The sequence below is a fragment of the Canis aureus genome, chromosome 11 (genome assembly GCF_053574225.1).
Source record: "Canis aureus isolate CA01 chromosome 11, VMU_Caureus_v.1.0, whole genome shotgun sequence".
Taxonomy (NCBI): domain Eukaryota; kingdom Metazoa; phylum Chordata; class Mammalia; order Carnivora; family Canidae; genus Canis; species Canis aureus.
The window spans coordinates 18,573,193-18,592,743 of record NC_135621.1 but is presented as its reverse complement, the minus strand read 5'-3'; the positions used below and the strand labels follow the sequence as shown (position 1 = coordinate 18,592,743).

General features: G+C 42.7%; 1 pseudogene; it reads right to left on the bottom strand.

The window, feature by feature from the left end:
• Nucleotides 1-8,040: 8,040 nt before the first annotated feature.
• Nucleotides 8,041-9,103, bottom strand: LOC144322973 (PRELI domain-containing protein 1, mitochondrial pseudogene; annotated as a pseudogene).
• Between the last annotated feature and the right edge of the window lie 10,448 nt (nucleotides 9,104-19,551).

Sequence of the window (19,551 nt, the reverse complement as noted above, 5' to 3'; positions counted from 1 at the left end):
CCTGCAGGAAGGAAGTGCACACTCAGGGCTTTGTGTTCCCTCACTGGCTGCAAATCCGTAAGCATCCCTAAGGCCTTCCTGCATGTCACATGATCTGGGAAGGTGGGGGAACACCTAGGGATGAGGCTCTGTGCTACCGCCTGTTCCCCAAGGTGGTCTCCTGTCTCCAAGCACAGGGCGGGAGGAGTAAGTGAGTGAGCATTACTCAGGGTGTGAGAGTGTGAATAAACACCCATTGGGGGGGGGGTTAGTGAATGGGCAATGGCATGAGTGGAATATGTTCAGCATGAGACCAGAGTTTCAGTCTTTCCCATTTATACTCATACCCTTGGCATCTGGATTACGGGAGGTGCCAATAAATATGCCGATAGCTGAATGCATGAGTGAGCAGTGCCATAGACATTGTCAGGATGCCCACTTCTCAGATGAGCACACTGAGACCAGAGAGGTTGGTAAGGGGCAGAGATGTCACTCAGACGAGGAATTCCTACTCCCGATCCACTGTGTCTTGTGTCTCCATATTAAAGTGGTCGTGTGTAGGAGGCACCAGACCCCATCTTTTCAGTCCATGTGGCCTGCGGACAGTTGCCCCACACTTTCAGAGGCTGGGCAGGTGCAGGAGGGGAGGGGAGCAGAGGCATCAGGTAGGGACATGACGGGCTCCCAGGGCTTCCCCACCCGCTAGACTCAAGCTGGGCACAGAGCAGGGGGAAGTGCTTGTCCTAGAGGGCAGCAGGCCATGGCACAGGAGCTGCCCTTCCTTTGAGGGACAAAGTTTAGGGGACAATCAGCAGCCTGGGCTCCAGGCTCTGTCTGTGACCAGAGCAAACCCAGCACCTCTGGACGTTCATTTTCCAATCTCTGAAAGGTGGGCCTGCCCCTATTTCCTGCTGTAAGCTCCTGACCTCTCCCTCTGCCTTCTCCCCATCTACTGGCAAGGACAGCCGAAAGGATGCCCTGGGCCAGACAAACCCCCGGGTCAGGACTCCCCCATGCTCTCCTCCCACCGACAGAGGCTCTTCTGGCCACTGACCCAGGTGGGCACCCAAGCCTGCTGGGGAAGAGACATGGCCCATGGCTGCTGCTTTTCTTCTTCTCCGTTGAAACCTGCCCTAGGAGGCTCCACAGCACTTCTGCTGCCTGACACCCATTGCTCTACAGATGCCCTTGGTCCAGGACTGAGTCACCTCATCACTATCCCCTTCTCAAACAACATTCTCCTCCTTGAGGCAGCCTAGGAATCCTCCGTGTCTCAGCCCTTTTACCTGCGAGGGTCACCACTGAGTAAGCCTGTATTTGTGTGTCGTTCAGTGCACAGCCCTAAGGAACGTAATCTCCTCATGGTACAGGGAAGAGCATCCCATGGGCCTGGGGAACAGACACCCAAAAAGCTCTACACAATAACACTGCAGCTCAGAGATCCCCTCAAGGGCTGGGGTTGGCAAAGTGGACCTGGGGCCCTAGATCCCCTCACAGGTGAATAGGGAGCAAATTTCTGGATCTGGTCTCTAATGCCAGCATTCAGGGTGTGAAAAATAGAGCATCACGGTGTGAAGTGGACCCTTTCTACAATGAATATTAATAAAATGGTATAGCATCTTCCCTAGACAAAGCTTTTAAGAAAAATGAGGTATCATAACATGAAAAGAAATGCAAAAATTGTACGTTCTGTAAGATAATTACTCATCTTATGAATTCTTAAAATCAGAATTTAGTTTTTCTTTTAGAGAAAGTTGAAAAATCGCATGCAGAGCCTCCTTGGAGTTAGAAGGCCCTGAGACCATATCTAGAACACGTATTTGAATAATTTGACACCCAGACAATCTTCCCAATGTTTTTCTGTTATCCCAAAGTGGCCTTTAACTACAGGCTACCAACTTGCCAGGATTTATGTGTCAGGCTGTTTTCCTGGCTTTTCCAATTAAGTGTTGCAGTTCTCTCCACTTGTGTACAGCAGCGAAGTCAGATTTCTGCTCCATGGGGTTTTCAGGCCAAAATAAAACATTTGCCTCTGCCCACTCCCCAAACTCCATTTTATATCTGAGCCTTCTCAAAAGAGAGGCCATCCCTTGTCTATTTGTTTAAAACATAACATGGAATCAGGTGAAATTTGCACATTCGAATTCAATTCAAACGTGTTTGAAACGGTATATGCATTATTTTTCAGATTTGAGTTAAATAAAGCAATGAGATCCAAAGCAGTGGTAAAACCCATGGGTTTCCTGTCTGTCATCCACCCTGCTATTGGCCAGGAGCTTTGTCTCTGGCACACAGAGCCACAGTCAGGCTTACTGAGCGCCAATCCTTTGACTAAATCCCTTTGGGGAACAGGACCTGGACAGAGCTTTGTTTCAAGTCATTCACAGCTCTGGGCTGCAGGGAACAGACATGGGACTGTCTGCAGATCTTGTGGCAGGGGCTAGGGAGGGAGCTCTGTGTGGCCTGCAGCAGGAGGGATTTGGGGGACACAGGGGGCCGCCAGTCTTGGTGCTTTAGGGTCTTCTATCGAGATGTATAAACCAGATCCCCGGCCCCCAAATGAGAGATTCTGATTCTTCAGCTTCTGTGCTGAGAAACACATATCTGCAGGGAACAAAACGTTCCCACATGACGTTCCTGCATGGAAGAGAATGAAAACCGCTGAATGAGATCATCGGGACAATGAATGGCCTTGAAAAATGTGAGGTAGTGAGTTGTATTTCTGCCAAAAGAGGGACTGGGTGGCACAGAGGTTATGAGCACAGATTTTTCCTGGTTCACACTCGGTGTTGTTGGGCACAGAGCTGAAGACCCAAAGTGTGAATCACCTACTTTAGCTTATGTCATTTCACATAAATATCACACAGTTATAGAAACCCAGCATTTGGATTTCTTAGAAATCATCTGGGTAACTTCTCTCCATTCAATTCATGAATGTCATCTGTAATATCTCCTTCACTTCATCTTCTACTGTTTACTGGAATTGCTCAAATGAACTATTTGATCATCAGTAAATTGTGCCTCTCTGTGAAAAAAAAAAAATAGGCTCCACAGAATCAATAGCATTTTCCTCACATGTGAACCAGAATCTCTGAGTCTGAAACATTCCACCAGCCTCTGTCCTCAGTATCAGGGCTGACTGCTGTTCCCGTAGACTTCATGTTGACCCCATTTTCCCCTCCATACTGTAAGGGGTGTGACTTGCATCTCCTCTCCAGCATGACGGCTGCAAGATTGATCCCACTTCAATGAGGACATCACCTCAGGAAGTCAGATGTTGGGACCCGCCTGCGTCTTGGGATAGGCTTCCAAAGTACAGAGATGGAGCAGTAAGCAGGGGCTCCCTGGTTTATAGACCCTTAATGAATCTGCCAGACAGCTAATGGTATCCATAACAAAACTTTGGAAAAGTCAGTCACAAACTACCATCCTGAGATTCAGCTTCCAAGAAAGGATTATTCAGTGGGAGGGAGAGGAGTAGCACGGGTGAAGGACTTGCTGCCCATCATCCTGGGACCCATGGGTGATCAGACCTGCTTTCTCCAACCCCCAAAACAACCATAGGTTAGAGGCCTTTTTGTGCAGAATCCAATTGCAACCTGCATTTCTCACGCATTTGAGCCCAAATCCTTTCTCTTTTGAGCAGCCAGTGTGCAAGTCCTTCCTTAGCTAAGGTAAACTGAATTTGTAAGCTGCTGAATCATTCTGTTGTCCTGTTTGCTGGCTTCCATTGCTTCTTGAATTCATGGCCCAGGTGTGGGCAGCTTCCTTCTCTAGAGAAATAACTTTTTATCTCATATGGATCTTCTGCAGTGGACGGAAGTCACAACCTACCTTGATAGTCTCCCCCCAGGGCCTTGGTCACCCTCTTTTGAAGATCCATTTTTTAAAAATTATCTACCTTAAATATATATTGTTAAGATTAAAACTTGTTTTCCCCTCTTATGTTTCATTCTCCACAACATCCAAAAACAGGAACTGAACATCTGCTTCTACACGGGCTCCTTGCAATCGTCTTTGCCATGCTTAACGACATCAGTCACCCTCTATGCCAAACCCACCCTGGCCACCGTCCAAGAACAGGTTCTAAATGCAATATTCTGTCCTGGGTTGTGTCTTGGAACCAGAAAGACACACTAGTGAAGTTATGACTTTGTGAAGTCCAACAAAGTCTAGAGTTTAGTTCATAGTAATGTGCCAGAGATAAACTCTTTGTTTTAACAAATGTACTATAATTATGTAAAATGTTAACATGAGGGGAGATTGGGTAAGGGCAATGTGAAATTCTCTGTATTATCTTTGCAATTTCTTGTGAATCTAAAATGATTCCAAGGAAAATATTTTAATCACACTAAGGGAAAAAAGTTTTCATTTGAAATTTCCCAAGGATAAAGTTTCCAATCATCTAAAATCTGGAAGTTCGAAAGACGAAAATCAAAATGGGAATTTTATTTACTTTTTTAAAAACCTTAAATTCAATGAAGCCACCTATAGTACATCCTCAGTCTCAGGTGTAGTGTTCAGTAATTTTTCGGTTGCCCATCACAGCCAGTGCCCATCACGTGAAGTACCTTCCTTCATGCCCATTACTGTGTTACCCCCTCCCTCCACACCCTCCCCTTTATAAACCCTCAGTGTGTTTCCTATGGTTAAGTGTCTCTCCCTCTGATTTCTTCTCAGTTTTCCCTCCCTTCCCCTACAATCCTCTGTGCTGTTTCCTATATTCCACATATGAGTGTCTAGATTTGTGCTGTTCTTAAAATGTCTGAAGCACTTTCACACTCCTCTCTTGTACCCAACACACCTGTTCGATGAGTCAGGCACTAGATCCACATGGTACCTTGAGAAATCCAGGGCCCAGGGGGACAACAGCCTTTGTGTTCTGGCTCTAAAGTCAGCAGGCTTCCTGCACGCTACCTGGGCCATCGCAGACCACAGATTCACAGCTCTGACCTTCTCACCAACAAGCACAAATTGGGATTCCATGGTCCTTGGCTGTTTATCCACATCATCTAGTCTCACCACGCAAAACACAGAGGAGATTCCAGCCCTCCTCTAGGCTGGAAGCCCAGGACAGGGGGCATGAAGTACCTGGGAGAAGAGAAAGAACACCTTTTGTGTCTTTTCCCTCTAAAATGCCCCTGCCAACCTCTAATAGTCTCAGTCTCAGTGGTTTTGTTGCCTCCCTACACATAGTAGCCAGAGGACCTGTGAAAACACAAATCAGATCATGTCACCATCTAGCTCTGCACCTGCAGGGGCTCCATGTCTCACCCAGGGTAGTAGCCAGCACCTTCACAGTGCACCCCCTGAGCTGGTTCCTCTATCATCCCATCCTTCTCCTCTTCCCTCACTCGGCCCTAGTCCCACTGCCTCAAGGCCTTTGCATTTGCTCTTACTTCAGCCTGGAAGGCTCTTTCCCTGAAGCACCCACACAACTTCCTCCATACTGATTCCAAACTTTCCTCACATGGAATCTTTCCAGTGAAGCCCAACCCAGTGACCCAGCATAAATCTGCCACCCTCACCCACCATTCCCACTCAGTGCCTCTTCCAATTCCTTCCATAGTACTCATCACTACTTGTTCATACACTTTAGCATTTATTATTTCTGTATTTTGGCCCTTGTCTGTCGCTTCTCATGGGAATGTGACCTCATGGAGGACCTGGCGTTCATGGTTTTGCTTTGTTCACAGTGTGTGGCTCAACACCAAGAGTAGTAGTCACTTGGTAGATATATACCAAATGTTGAAATTCTGATTAAATAAATGAGTGAAATGCAAGCTCAGAGAGGCCATTTCACCGTCACCTGCTTGTCACACATAAGTTACATCAGCTCATGATTTTCTCAGGGCAATTTGCTATTTCCTTTGAGGAGGTGCTATGACTTGTAATTAATCATATGATTGTTTTTACCTCTTCCATGTTTTTCTCCCTGACTAGAATCAAATCTCCTCAAGGGTAACTACTGAGTGTCTGTCAGATGTTTGCCCCAAACAACAAGTAGAATTGGTTAGATTAGAGTATTCATGAATTAGTATGCAGCAGACTAGACAGACTTATCATGTTTCAGAGAGTTAAAAATTATATATTTTTTTCTGGAATGTTGGCCATGGATGTGACTGGTGCACACGCACGTCCCCCCCCCCATACACACACGAATGAACTTACATGTACCAGCACTAACTGTCCAAGAGCCTGAGGATGTTCTCAGCTCATAAAGCCAGGTCATGAGATGTGAGTTATTCATGGGAAAGTAAGAGAAAGCATGTTAAAGGTACTGTGTATGTGATTATTTCCTTCACTGAGTTTAACGTGAAAACTTCATTGCCCTCGACTTGTCTAGCCTCTCACACAGACCTCTAGGTGTCTGGGGTTCTATGGCACAGTTTTTCCCAGGAATCTTCAGCTGACTCATTCAGGAAAGAGAGAAATCTAGTTCCTTTACTGAGTCTGACTTTTAAAGATCATATTTTTTTAAAGGCTTATCCCTAAAACAACAGTTTTGAGATCAGAGAGTGGGTGTGAGAAGACTGAGGAGGGGAGAAAGGATCATCTCATACTACATTTTGTGGACTGATTTCCCTGGCGAACAAGCTACCATCTGGGGATGGAATCCTGTGATCACAGTCACACATGCACCCATGCACACATGCACTATGCAAGAGGAAAGGGATGTGACTAGCATAGAGGACTGTGACCACACCTGTCACACCCATGGTGCAGCTTCTGTGGCTCCTCTCTGAGGTGAGCGCCGCCCCGAGGGATCCTGCCACCCTTCACAAAACATCAGTCTTCTCTGTTGGAAGGCTTTTGGTTGGAAGAGTCTTCTTCACTTGGTTTTGGGGTTGTTGCTCTCAGGGACCAAGACAGGAGTAGCTTACTGCCTCCTTACTGGCCACCTGAGAACACCCAGGACTTCTCTTGGCCCAGGTTAACTCAGTCATGAAAAAGAATTCAAGAAAATGGCAATGAAAATGAAGGTAATGTCAGAGTCAGGAGGAAATGTCATTGCCACCGTAGAAGATGCACTGCTCTTGGTTTCTCATTCAACACTCATGACACAGTTGAGTGACCCTTGTTTTAATTCTTTCATTCATGACTTCTCTTTTTCCTTGACCACATTCACCACCATGAGCAAGGATTTTCCCTTAAAACTGGGCTTATTTCAACAAGGATATTGTAACATTACAAACAGAATCCCATCCCCTAAAACAAATCCTACAACTTGCCACTGCTTTAGCATGCCTTCTACTCCCCCAAAAGGCCTCACTCAAACATTCCTTGGCTCCTAAATGTCTCCGCTCACCAACTACCTGTTCCTCTCAAGTCTCACCTCCTCTAAGAGGTGTCTCCAACTCTCCCTCACTCAGATTCAAAAATTTGCCCTCTAGAGAACAAGTTCCTCAACAGTGCCATGACTGTGGGGTATGAGACCCTGAGGGGCTCTGTGGGCCCAGCTTAGAGCCTTCCACATAGTAGAAATTCGGTCAATGTGGACCAACTTTGATGCCAAACCTGATAGGCTGAGGGGCCTGTAAGGCTGCATCTGTCCTCCTCTACAGGATGACACGATGGAGCAGCTGTGCTTACTGCAGGATGCCAGTCCTTCCTGCTAGCCACTGCCTGATTCCCCTACCCCAGCACATAGGAGATTCTTCCAGGCAATCTCCTCTCCCCTAGGGCTGCCCTGCAATGCTCACCCTGCTTCACCTGAAGAGAGGAAGTGCTTCGTGAAAAGTCTCAGCATGCAGTTGGCTTGTCACCAAGTGATCTGGGCTACAACCTGGGCACACAGCATGTGCTTCCTCTCCTCCTAGCCAGGGAAGCATTATTACCTAACAGAAATGCCCAGAAGAGGTTCCTAGGCCCCTGTGAATGAGATTCTTATGGAAGCTGGAGGTCACCTGTATGCCACTGGCTCTCCTTCACTTCTCTTCTTCCTTCCTCCTTCCTCCCCTCCTCTGCTCATTCCTTCCTTTCCCTCTCCCTCACTCTCTCCCTCTTCTTTCCCTCTGCATCTCTTTCCCCCTCCCTCTCCTTCCTTCTCCTACTTTTTCTTTTTTTTTTTTTTGAATCCAAAAAATATTTATTGAGTGCCTGGTATGTGCTAGATAATGTTCCAGGTACTTGGAACACAGCAGAGAACATGACCAAGGGCCCTGCCTTCACGGAGCTTACAGTCTAGCATTTTTCATCCCCACACCTGCATGTAGTCTGTGACCCTGAGCAGGCCACCGCTCTGTGCCTGCTCTTGGCTCCTTGACATGGGAACAGGCAGGCCCGGCTCAGAGGGGGACAATGTGCCTGCTACACCATGAAGGCCAAACAGGACACCCACCCCCAACCCACCACCCAGACAGTAGAAAGGGCTGGAAGTTGACTTTTCATAATAAAGTACAAGGGGGGAAAGGCAGAGAGAATCGAGCCAGGTGGTTGTGTGTCTTACCGCACCAGGGCCTGGGCTAGCTACACAAAGTGCTGCTGCTGCTTCATGGCGGCCTTGCTGGCAAGGTCGTTGGCCTTCTCTGTAGTTGCCAGCGCTGTCGTCTCCTTTGCCTTCTCCTTGGCTTCCTTGGCTGTCTTCACAAGGGTTTTGGAAGGGGCCTCACCTTGCAGCTTGGCCAAGATATATTCGAAGGCCTTCATTGTCTTGGTCACATTTATTTTGAATCAGGCAAGATCAAATTCCTGGACAGCTCTGGAGACACGAAATAAGCTAGAGGAGACCCAGGCTTCCTGGCGGATTTTGGTCCAGCCAGTGTTATCAGAGTTCACACAGTAAACACATCGTTCCTCCACCACCATCGGCTGGGCGTGGTTGATGTTCCAGGTGAAGGTGGTCATGGTCTGGTTCTTTGGGTCCACAATAGAATCCTCCAGGATATACATCGAGTGAGCAACATTGGCAGGAAACAGTCTGTCTCCCCCAGCAGGGCATACTGTTGGTCTTGGTCAGGAGATGCTGGGACAGGAGTTTCTGGTCAGGGGTCACCTCCCAGTGCACTATGTCTTCCATCAAGACATGTTTGCTATAGAGATTCGGGTACTGCTGCCAGAAGGCAGTGAACACTTGGTCCCAGAAACTCCAGAGCACGCACTGGCTCAGGCAACACTTCATCATCGTCCCGGCTGGGGTGGGCTAAGAACCCGCACAGCATCAGGGGTGTGAGGCTGGTGGGGGGTGGGGGGATGCGGAGGCCGGGTCGGGACTCAGCGCACACTCACCAGACTCATAGCTCAATAACCACCACGCCTGCCCAAGGAGCCGCCGCCATGAGGACCTCCTCATCCTTTTTCTTCCTCATTGTCCCCTTTCTCCCTTCTCCTTTCTATCTCCCCTTCCCCTCCTCCCTCATCCTTCCTCTTGCTTCCTCTCTTCCATTCCCCTCCCTCCCTTCTCTCTCTTTCCCTTCTCTCCTTCCCTGCCCTTTCCTTCACTTTTGCCTTCCCTCCTTCTTCCTCCTCCTCTCTCTACCTTCCTCCCCATCTCCCTCTTCTCTCCCTCACTTCCCTCTGTCTTTCCCTCCCCTGTCTACTGTCCCTTCTACTCCATCTCTTTCCTCTCTTTCCCCCTTCCTCTCTCTCTTTCTTCACCCCTTTCCCAACCTACCTCCATATGTCTTAGAGGAAGTTCTTTGTGAAGCTTGAGATGTGTTATTCTCAGTGCTTTCTAGTTCCTGGACAAGAAGATACTGAGGTTGACACTTGGGGTTTGCTCGGAAACCATCTCTCAACCATGACATTTCTTTCATCTCAGAGGAGATGGGACAGTCTCCTCCTCCTCAGCTAGGGACGAGGTACCTGCTGTAAGGGCAATGCCTTCAGCACCCACCTGCCCCTCTGACTTCTAGCCAAGGCAGGGTTTCTGATTGAGAAACACAAAGTTAGGGGAATCCCTGGGTGGCTCAGCGGTTTTGCACCTGCCTTTGGCCCAGGGTGCAATCCTGGAGTCTCGGGATCGAGTCCCACGTCGGGCTCCCAGCGTGGAGCCTGCTTCTCCCTCTGCCTGTGTCTCTGCCTCTCTCTCTCTCTCTGTCTATCATAGATAAATAAGTCTTTTTAAAAAGAGAGAGAAACACAAAGTTAGACTGAAAAGGAAGTTCAGCAGCATCCAAAGTCATGACTGTGAGAATATGTACTTAGATTTTGAGGTCTGACACATCACTCCTTTGGAGAGGACAAGGGGGCAATAAAAGTGATGGGTCATGGATGGGTTAAATGATCAAGGCCTTTTATAACTGCCATGAGACTCAGCACATTTACCAAACTACATGCTCACATAGCTACAAGAATTACAGAAAATCAATTGATCCTTTTATTGTACACTGGGTGAATACAGTGGCCTGAATTTTTTTGAGAAGCATTTATAACAGAAAAGTAGAGATCCCCGAGGCCAGGAAACAGAAGGTTTTGGATTCCCATAAATAGATCCATGGGGTCAAAGGGCTTGAGAATTCTGGGGGCAGCACTGGGGAGAAGTCATACTGGGCTCTTGCTAAATATCAGGGACAGGTGACCAGACACCCTAAAAACTCCAGCTCTGGCTAGAATTCTAATCATGGGTATTTGTTAGCATCCAAAAATAAACCAAATCATTCTGTCAAAATTAAAGTTTATTTGTTTGTCATCAAGGATGGCAAGGTGCAATAAAACATACAGTAACTTTGTAACTTGTAGCAGTAGACTGAGGGAATCAAATTATCCCCAAAGATCAGAGTGAGAAATATGTTCTCCTTGTTAGGTTCTGGAATTTGCCAAGAGACATTTGATTTAAAATGAAGGAAAAGAGGGAGGAATAGGCAAGAAAAAAGAAAAAGAGGAAGGCAGGAAGGAAGGAAGGAGAGGAAGAAAGGAAGGAAAGAAGAGATAGAAGAAGAAAGAAAACCACCACAGCAGTGTCTTCTTTAGAACCTCTAAGACCCTGCTTTTGCAGTGCCAGTAAGTAAGCCCAGAGCCCCAGGCCTGCAGGCCCAACTTGTACGGGGAGCCAAGGAGGAATGCAGCCCATGTCTACCACCTGCAGGAATCCTTATTTTACTGGTGGCATGTGGTTTGTGTAAAACATTCATCAAAGGGAGATCACACTGCAAAGGGCGCCCCATTGTTCACATGTCTCCCCATGTAGGAAGTCCCAGATTGGAATCATCATCATATAAACCAGCCAGTACTCTATGTCCCTATCTCTATATTTTGCCCCTAGATATAGGATAGTCTGTTACTTATTGCCATGAATCCTTATGAGTCAAACATACTGATTAACACTTCACTTTTCTGTGCATCATGGTAATTATAATCACATTTCTTCTAACACTTAAGGCCTGGTTTCTCCTATCCCATTCCAGAAACCAAGAATCTCCATTCTAGAAAACAGTATCGCTGCATAGTTCTTCACCATAAATACTAGTCTTCAGAGGTCCTCCTTCGCTGGACTTGTCAAAATATTCCAATGCTCCTCTAACTACAGAATCCCTTCTTGCTTTAGTAAAGATTTCCTCCTGTCCATTCAAGGAACACAGTCAGAAGATGTATTCCCAGGAGTTACATGGTAGAAGTATTCTAGTTTATTTGAATTCATGAGTCTTCTGAGTCCATCCTCAATGCTATACCAAGGGAGCTCCAATATCTCCACCTCATTGACTATTCTCCATTGAAGTAGATAAGCTTCAGAGAATCTTCTGAAGCACCCTTTCAGAATACTTCCATTATTGTTCTCAACTTCCTACTGGTACATACTAGCCAAATCCTGCAATGTATTCAGCAACTAGGTGATTGCTTCTCATGGAAAGAACTACACCTTTCATTCAGCTTAGAAGATAAATAAATGAGAAGAAATAGTTTCATCTTTACATGCATTTAAAGGCTGCATACCTATTATTTCCTTTTGCAAGGTTTCAAATGCCACAATAAATGTCAACAGATACCACATTTTTATATTTATCCTTGCACACATATAAACCAAGCATCATCATTATTCGTGTCCCAGGCTCTCAATGTATAATTTTACTTCATCCCAGTACAAAAGCCTTCGAATTCTGAGACCAAAGTATAGCAGGGATTATCACTAGTAGCAGTGTGGAACCCTAACACTCATACTGAGGATTTGATTATAAATATTGTCAAATTTGGGCACACTAGAATATGTGGCAACAGATTATGTGGTACTGAGAGCTTTGGCTCCTGGGAAGATGAAGTAGAAGTACTTTTCCTTATTATTCCTGTTAAGTATGAATAAAACTTTTAAAACTTTTAAAAAGTATAATATACTGAACTGTTGAGAGAAAAAACCAGACCAGTAAGATAACTTGAGGAATAACACCAGGTCGAGTTCTCTGAATTTTCTTTCTATCTCATATTCCATATTTGGAGACAAGGACAGCAACTCAGAAACAGCAATGGGAATAAGCAGCAGCAACAACAAAATGGCCCCAACAAAAGTCTATTCTTTCTAGCTAAATGATCAGGGAAGGGATAATGTAGATGACAGAAAATGTAGAAAACAACCACCTTAATCCAGCCAAACATCTAGAAAATACCTGTGGTCCCATGTTACCCAATGTCAGGAAAGGCTGAGTAGGGAGTCTTGATTTCCACCCTTACAATGCTATATTGCGGTACCTCATCCTTCCTACATACCCTTCCAGGGATGTGGTAGAAAAGACTGGGTAGGAGGCAGACATTTTTAACTCTGTTTGGCATCAGCTTCAATGGAGACCATATAGGGGACATGGGCTTTCATTTCTACCTGGCAGTAATGAGGTGCCTTCCTCCTCCCCGTTGAGTGATATTAGGAGAGACCTCATAGAATTCAAGACTGTCACCACTGCCTCTGCTAAAGAAACCCTCCTCCTGCCTCTGGTGTCATTTAAGGACATCTGAGGAGCAGTAATGAGGAGGAGCCTCTCTTAACCAGACTGATATCAGTGGAAGACCATGGGACCCAGAATCCCAATTCTTAGTCACCAGTAACAAGCACACCTCCCTACTTTGTCAGTTGAGATTAAGGGGTAACCTGAATTTCTACCACCACATGGCAGCAATAAGCCAGTAGAAACAGATGGTTTAAATAAGATACAAAGTCTCATTACATAATATTCAAAATCTAGGTTCAATTAAAAATCGCTTGTCATGCCAAGAAACAAACAAAAAAAATGTCCATTTGAATGGAGACATACAGGTGACATAACAACACTGAGATAATAGAGGTGTTAGAATTACCTGAAAAAGATTTGAAAGCAGTCATTGTTAAAATACTTCAATAGGCAATAATGAAAATGCTTGAAACGCATGAAAAATTAGAAAGACTCAGCAAAGAAATAGAAGATAAGAAGAAAAAAATGGAACATTTCAAACTGAAAAACACAATAAAGGACACTCAAAAACTCAATGCATTGGTCAACATCAGAATGATGGAGACAAAGGAAAGAATCAGTTAATTTGACATTTAACAATAGAATTACCCAATTTGACCAATAAGAAAAAAAAAATAGATTGAGGGAGAAAAACTGAACAGAGATTCAGGGAATAGTGGGACTATATAAAATATCTAACACTTGTGTCATCAGAGTCCTGGATTAAGATGAGAAAATTGTTGGAACTGAAAAAAATATATACAAAAAAATAGTGGTTGAAATTTTCTCAAATTTATCAAAAAACACAAGCTAATAGTTTTAAGAAGCCAAACTAATCCCAATGACATCCAGGCAAACCATAGTCAAATTTATGAAAACTAAAGTCTTTTTACTTATAGGAGGGTGAAAATATTGAATGGCAATACATTTCTCAACAGAAACCATGAAGATAATAACGTATTGACACAATTCTTTCAAGCACTGAAGAACAGACTATCAATCCAGAGACATATCCAGGAGAAATACCCTGTAGGAATGAAACAGATATCATGTCAGTGTCAAAAGAGGAAAAGTTAATACAATTTGTTGCCAGAAGACATACTTTAAAAGCATAAACAAGAAATGTCTCTAAACAGAAAATAATAAAAGAAGAAGTCTTGGAGCATATGGAAAGGATAAAGCTATGGTAACAGCAGAAATATCGATCAAAGGTAGCCTTTAGAACTCTTAATGATTTTTCAAATTGTCCTTGGACCTTTAAGCAAGAATTATAACAGAATATAGGAAATGCCTAAGACAATTACACTACAAATGGGAAGGATAAAGGGCTATGAACTGTGGTAGGGATTTTACACTTCACTCAAACTCTAGCAAAGTTCTTATGTACTAAATTATGTTAACGTTCATTCAAATTTCATGGATATAAGTTAAAATGTTAATTTTAGTCTCCAGGGCAAGCACTAAGAAATTAACTCCAAAGAAAAATTAATGAAAAGAGAAACAAAGTGTTACACTAGAAGGTATTTTTTTAATAATTTTATTTCTTCCCGAGGACACACACACAGTGAGAGAGAGGAGAGAGAGAGAGAGAGAGAGGCAGGCAGAGACAGAGGCAGAGGCAGAGGGAGAAGCAGGCTCCAAGCAGGAAGCCCAATGTGGGACCTGATCCCGGGTCTCCAGGATCAGGCCCTGTGCTAACCGCTGAGCCACCCGGCTGCCTTAGAAGGTATTTTTTAAAAACAGACTAATGAAGCAAATGGAGGAAAAGAGAAGCCATTACTACCAAATTTACAGAAATAAAAAACGTAATAGATTATGAATAACTGTATGCTGCCATATTAGATAACCGTAGAGGACATAAACAAATTCCTAGGAAGACACAAACTGCAAAGCTGGACTCAATAAAAAACAGAAAGTGTGAATAGGCCTGTAATAAGTAGATAGAGTCAGTAATTTTTTTTAAAGATTTTATTTATTTATTCATGATAGTCACAGAGAGAGAGAGAGAGAGAGGCAGAGACACAGGCAGAGGGAGAAGCAGGCTCCATGCACCGGGAGCCCGACGTGGGATTCGATCCCGGGTCTCCAGGATCACGCCCTGGGCCAAAGGCAGGCGCCAAACCACTGCGCCACCCAGGGATCCCTGAGTCAGTAATTTTAAAAAATGTTTAAAGAACTTTTAACAAAGAAAATTCAAGGTGAGATGACCTCACTGGTGAGTTTTACCAAACACTTAAGGAATACCACCATCCTTCAAAAACTCTTCCAAAATGTAGAAGAGGAGAGAACACAATTCAGCTAATTAGACAAAGAAACCAGAAGAATTGAGAAGAAAAGAGATACATATCAATAACTTTTATGAACACAGATGCAAAAAATTCTCAATAAAATACTGGCAGACAGAATCCAGGAGCATAGATTCCAACAACATGATCTAGTATTATTAATGTCATGAATAAATCTTAGCTTAAGATATAAACATCAATAAAAATAAAACAACATATCATAGGGTAAAGAAAGAAAACATAAATATCTTAAAAGACAAAGAAACATCTTTTGAGAAATACCAACATTTTAATGGTAAAAACACTAGGTGAATTAGATATAGAAGAGAACTTCCCCGATCTAATAAAGGACATCTTTGGGGGGAAAAAAAGGTCTTGAAATGTCTAACAGTGAAAGAAAAATCTTTCTACCATTAGGAATAGGACAAGAATATATGCTTTCCATATGGGGTTTAGGATTAGCTTTTCTATTTCTGCAAAATAAACAGCTGGGATTTTGATAGCAATGGTATTAAATCTGTAGATTACTTTAGGGAGTATTGCCATTTTGACAGTATTGCATGGCAATGAACAATCTGAAAACGAAATTAAGAAAACAATTCAATGCATAAAGCATTAGAAAGAGTAAAACACTTAGGAATAATTCTAAGAAATACATTTTCGAATAAAAAGTACAAGACTTGTATCCTGAAAACTAAACAATCATTGAAAGAAATTATAGAATACCTAAATAAATTGGAAGATATCCGGTGGTCAGGGATTGGAAAATGTGTGATGTTGGTGTTAAGATAGACAGATAAATCAATGGGATAGAATTGAAAGTCTTTTTTAAATTTAATTGAAATTTTAATTTAATTGAAACTCTAAAAATAAATTTATACATTTATGTAATGAATGTAATAAATGCATACATTTATGGATAATTGATTTTCAGCAAGAATTCAAAGACAATTTGATGGAGAAAGAAGAGTTTTTTCAGCAAATGATGCTGATACAACTAGATATCCACATATAAAAGAAGGATATTCAGCTCTTAACCTTGCATCATGTGCAAACGTTAACTCAAAATAGAAGATAAAACCAACTAAATATGAAATTAAGGCTAAAATAATCTCCTAGAGGAAAACACAGAGTAAATCTTTGGGAAGTTAGGGTAAATAATAATTGGACAAAAACACTATCCAGAAAGTGACTTCTTTACAATTCTCAGAAAATTAAGTACAACTGACAAATTATTGGACACTGCACCTGAAACTAATGATGTACTACTATATGTTGGCAAATTGAATTTGAATTTAAAAAAGAAAAAGAAAACTAAGGCTGGAAGTAACTTCTTCACCTTGATCAAAAATACCTGAGAAAGCTCCACTTAACATTATATTCAATGATGAAAGATTAAATACTTTCTGTTATGTGGTACAAGACAAGAATGTCCATTCCACAACTTTTATTCAACATATACTTGAAGTTGTAGCCTAAACAATAAGGCAACAAAAGGAAATTAAAGGAATACAGATTAGGAAAGAATAAATACCGGTACCTGGATGGCCCAGTTGTTTAAGCGTCTGATCCTTAGGCTCAGCTCATGATCCTTGGGTACTGGGATAGAGCCTCATGTCAGGCTCTCTGCTCAGTGGGGAACCTGCTTCTCCCTTTCTCTGCCTTCCCCCACCACCACATTCAGGGGCTCTCTCTCACTCTTTCTTTCTCTCTCTCTCAAATAAATTAGCAAATAATCTTTTTTTTTTTTAAAGAAAAGCAAAGAATAAAGTGTTGTTATTTGCAGATATGATTGTCTAAGGAGAAAACCACCAAGAATTCACAAAACAAGAATAGAAGTAATTAGTAAATTCGTGAGGTCACAGCATATAAGATTTATCTACAAAAACCAATTATGGTTCTAAATACCAGCAGTCAACACATGGATACCAAATTAAAATTACAATTATAAATATTGAAAGTACTGTGAAATTCTTAGGAGTAAATATAACAAAACATAAAGGACATGCATGCTGAAACTATCAAATACAATTGGAAGAAATAGGACAAGATCTAAATAAAAGAAGACACATCATGTTCATGAGTTAGAAGGATTAGAAGACGACATAGTAAAGGTGTCAATCCTCCCCTAATTTGGTATCTAGTTTTAAAGCAATTATTATCAAAATTCTAGCACATTTTCTTTCTATAAACACAAATAGAATTATTCTGAAATTTACATGGAAGGAAAAAGAATGAGAAAAGCTAAAACAACTTTGAAAAAGAAGAAAGCAGGAGAAATCAGTCTCGTATATTCCAAGACATATTATACAACTCTAGTGATCAAGATTGCATGGTATTGGTGGAGGGATTGACATAGAGGGTAATGAAATAGAAAGGGGAGCCCCAAAACAGACTCATAAATTTGTCCACTTTATCCTTACCAAGGTGCAAAAGAATTCAATGAAAGAAGGGTAGCCTTTTTAACAAATGGTTTGAGAGCAGTTGAACATCTATCTATGGGCAAAATATTTAAAAATTAAAAAAAAAATGTCATAGACCTAACCCTTACACTTTGTACAAAAATCAACTCTAAATGGGTCACTGACTTACATATAAAATATAAAGCTATGAATATTTTTAAAAATAGGAAATAATTTGGGAGTTTGGGCCAGAATTGATATCAGAAGCATGATCCATAGAAGAAAAAAATTGACAAAATGGACTTCATCAGAATTACATAAAAACTTTTGCTCTGCAAAAAGGCTCTCTGGGGGACAAAAAGCCTCATAAGTGGAAGAAAATATTTGCAAACCACATAAGCAATAAAGGGCTAATATCTAGAATATGTAAAGAACTCTCAAAATGAAAAATAACAACAAAACAACTGGAAAATGGGCAGATATAAATAGAGACTTCACTGAGAAAAATACACAGATAGTAACTAAGCACATGAAAAGATATCCAACATCTCTTGCCAATTCGTCATTAGGGACATACAAAGTAAAACCACAATAATATATCACAAACTAATATATACCTATTAGATTGTCTGAAATTAAAAAAAAAAACCTGTGATGATAGCAAGTGCTGGTGAGATTTCAGAGAAACAGGATCCCTCTGGTCATGAGAGCATAAGATGGTGGGAAAGTAAGCTGGTATGGCCATACCATCCTGTACTCCATTATACAAACCAGGAATCACATCTCTGGGCATTTATTCCAGAGAAATGAAAATTTTTGTTCGCATAAAACTTTCACACAAGTGACCATACTACTTGATTCATAATATTGCAGGGTGGAAACAATGTGGATGTCCTTTGGTAGGTTACGGGTTAAGTGCACAGTGGTGGCACTAATGGTACCATGGGGAGGCGCTGAGCAAGCTATCCATGTGAGTGAACCTCCGAGGAATGATGACAAGTAAAAAACACCAACCCCAATAGGTTGCATACAGTTTAATCTCATTTCTATCACATTCTTAAAATGATAAAATTACAGAAATGGAGAGCAGATTAGTAGTCGCCAATGGAAGACGAAGAAGGACGGGAATGGAGTGTCCCTCCATGAGGGCACCATGAAGTATTTTGGGCTGTGTCTTGGCTGTATCAAAGTCAATATCATGGTTGTGATCTTGCACTATAGATACTGCATGAGGTCATCACCGGGGGAAGCAGAGTGAAGGGTAAAGGATCTCTCTGCATGATTTCTGTCAATTACTTATGAATCTATAATTATCTCAAAACGAAAAGTCAAATTAAAAATTAAAAATAATTATGTGGTACCATTTCATTGGGGCAGGCACTCCGGAGAGGCAGGATAGAATGAGGGAAGGAGGGGCAACAAATATGAGGCCTGTCACGGAGCCAGAGGTCCTATGAACCACTGCTCCTCAGGACTGCTGTACCCCAGGACCAGGAGCCAATGTGCCCACTGCACCTTCCCTTTCTCCTGCTGCTCCTCAACCCCAAGAGGTCCTAACTTCTCAGCACTTCCGGATTATGTCACGTCTAAACCAAAGTTCTGTGTGTGTTTGAGTATGCCCCCACGTCAGCTAGAACATAAACACCTTGAACTGTACCTGTTCTTGGTTAGGCTAGAAGACAAACACTGAGAAGGTGAGGAGCCCTACATGTATCCTTGTTTCCCCAGAATAATAGCACCAAACACAAAAGAGGAGTGGCGATTACATGCCAGGGGCCTAGGAGCCATCACCACATATGTCAGTCCATTTCAAGATCAGAGCAACCTGTTGTGTTTCCCTCTAAGTCTGTAGAAGAACAACTATGGCCAGGATTGTAACCCAGGAACATCACATCACTAGGAGGGGAGGTCCTGCAGCTTATGGTAAGTAGTCGTCCCCCCCTTCCTTTCTCGATAACACATACACACACACACACACACACACACACACACAAAACTGCTCAACAGCATTATGAGTTTCGAGTGCTAACACTT